The sequence below is a fragment of the Arachis hypogaea genome, chromosome 10 (genome assembly GCF_003086295.3).
Source record: "Arachis hypogaea cultivar Tifrunner chromosome 10, arahy.Tifrunner.gnm2.J5K5, whole genome shotgun sequence".
Taxonomy (NCBI): domain Eukaryota; kingdom Viridiplantae; phylum Streptophyta; class Magnoliopsida; order Fabales; family Fabaceae; genus Arachis; species Arachis hypogaea.
The window spans coordinates 48,185,265-48,187,713 of NC_092045.1; the positions used below are offsets into that span (position 1 = coordinate 48,185,265).

At 35.5% G+C, this 2,449-nt stretch overlaps 1 non-coding gene across 1 annotated transcript; it reads left to right on the plus strand.

Moving 5' to 3' along the window:
- Positions 1 to 541: 541 nt before the first annotated feature.
- Positions 542 to 649, plus strand: LOC112718963 (small nucleolar RNA R71). Its single transcript, XR_003161287.1, has one exon. It is a non-coding gene; the product is annotated as a small nucleolar RNA R71 (small nucleolar RNA).
- Positions 650 to 2,449: the final 1,800 nt, after the last annotated feature.

Consider the following 2,449-nt stretch of genomic DNA (forward strand, 5'->3'; position numbering starts at 1 on the left):
GCTGAGAAGATGATGGAAAAGGCTTGCTATTGCTAAACCTGTTTCTTCCACCATTATTGTTATTGAAACCTTGTTGAGGTCTCTGTTGATCCTTCCATGAAAGGTTTGGATGATTCCTCCATGAAGGATTATAGGTGTTTCCATAGGGTTCTCCCATGTAATTCACCTCTTCCATTGAAGGGTTCTCAGGATCATAAGCTTCTTCCTCAGATGAAGCTTCCTTAGTACTGCTTAGTGCATTTTGCATTCCAGACAGACTTTGAGAAATCATATTGACTTGTTGAGTCAATATTTTGTTCTGAGCCAATATGGCATTCAGAGTATCAATCTCAAGAACTCCTTTCTTCTGACTAGTCCCATTGTTCACAGGATTTCTTTCAGAAGTGTACATGAATTGGTTATTTGCAACCATTTCAATCAGTTCTTGAGCTTCAGTAGGCGTCTTCTTCAGATGAAGAGATCCTCCAGAAGAGCTATCCAAAGACATCTTGGATAGTTCAGAGAGACCATCATAGAAAATACCTATGATGCTCCATTCAGAAAGCATATCAGTGGGACACTTTCTGATCAATTGTTTGTATCTTTCCCAAGCTTCATAGAGGGATTCTCCTTCCTTCTGTCTGAAGGTTTGGACTTCCACTCTAAGCTTACTCAATTTTTGAGGTGGAAAGAACTTTGCCAAGAAGGCATTGACTAGCTTTTCCCAAGAGTCCAAGCTTTCTTTAGGTTGAGAGTCCAACCATGTTCTAGCTCTGTCTCTTACAGCAAAAGGGAATAGCATAAGTCTGTAAACCTCAGGGTCAACCCCATTAGTCTTGACAGTGTCACAGATTTGCAAGAATTCAGCTAAAAACTTATGAGGATCTTCCAATGGAAGTCCATGGAACTTGCAATTCTGTTGCATTAGAGAAACTAATTGAGGCTTAAGCTCAAAGTTGTTTGCTCCAATGGCAGGGATAGAGATGCTTCTCCCATAGAAGTCGGGAGTAGGTGCAGTGAAGTCACCCAGCACCTTCCTTGCATTGTTGGCATTGTTGTTGTTTTCGGCTGCCATGAGTTCTTCTTCTTTGAAGAATTCGTTCAGGTGCTCTAAAGAGATTTGTGCTTTGGCTTCTCTTAGCTTTCTCTTCAAGGTCCTTTCAGGTTTAAGATCAGCTTCAACAAGAATGCCTTTGTCTTTGCTCCTGCTCATAAGAAAGAGAAGAGAACAAGAAAATGTGGAATCCTCTATGTCACAGTATAGAGATTCCTTTAGGTGTCAGAGGAAAAGAAGAGTAGAAGACAGGAGTAGCAAATTCGAACTTATCAGAGAAAATGGAGTTCGAATTTTGCATTAAGGGATAGTGTTAGTCCATAAATAGAAGGATGTGAGAAGGAGGGAAGTGATTTTCGAAAATTAAGTAGGAAATTTGAAAACATTTTTGAAAAACATTACTTAATTTTCGAAAATGAAAAGGGAAAAGAAATCAATTGATTTTTGAAAAAGGTTTTGAAATTAGAAATCAAAAAGATTTGATTGAAAACTATTTTGAAAAAGATGTGGTTAAGAAAATATGATTGGCTTTGAAAAGATGTGATTGAGAAGATATGATTTGAAAAACATTTTAAAAAGATTTGATTTGAAAATTAAAAACTTGACTAACAAGAAAAGATATGATTCAAACATTAAACCTTTCTCAACAGAAAAGGTAACATACTTGAAATGTTGAATCAAATCATTAATTGATAGTAAGTATCTTTAAAAATGGAAAGAAATTGATTTTGAAAAAGATTTGATTGAAAAATTGAATTGAAAAAGATTTGATTTTGAAAAGATTTTGAAAACTTGGAAAAAATTTGAATTGAAAACAAAATCTTCCCTTCTAGCCATCCTGGCGTTAAACGCCCAGAATGGTGCACATTCTGGCGTTTAACGCCCAAAATGCTACCCTTTTGGGCGTTAAACGCCCAACCAGGTATCCTGGCTGGCGTTTAAACGCCAGTCTGTCCTTCTTCACTGGGCGTTTTGAACGCCCAGCTTTTTCTGTGCAATTCCTCTGCTGTATGTTCTGAATCTTCAATTCTCTGTATTATTGACTTGAAAAGACACAAATTAAAAATATTTTTGGATTTTTAATAATAAGGAAAAATCAAAATGCTACTAAAATCAAATAACAATGCATGCAAGACACCAAACTTAGCAGTTTGTATACTACTGACACTAACAAAATGAAAATGCATATGAGACACACAAAACACTCAAGTCAATTGAATTCAAAGATCAGAGCACGAAAATTATCAAGAATTACTTGAAAAATCCTTAATACATATGAATGAATGCATGCAATTGACACCAAACTTAAGATGAGACACTAAACTCAAACAAGAAATTTTTGGATTTTATGATTTTTATGATTTTTTTTTGTTTTTTTTCGAAAATTAAGTGGAAAAGATATCAAAATTCTCAACG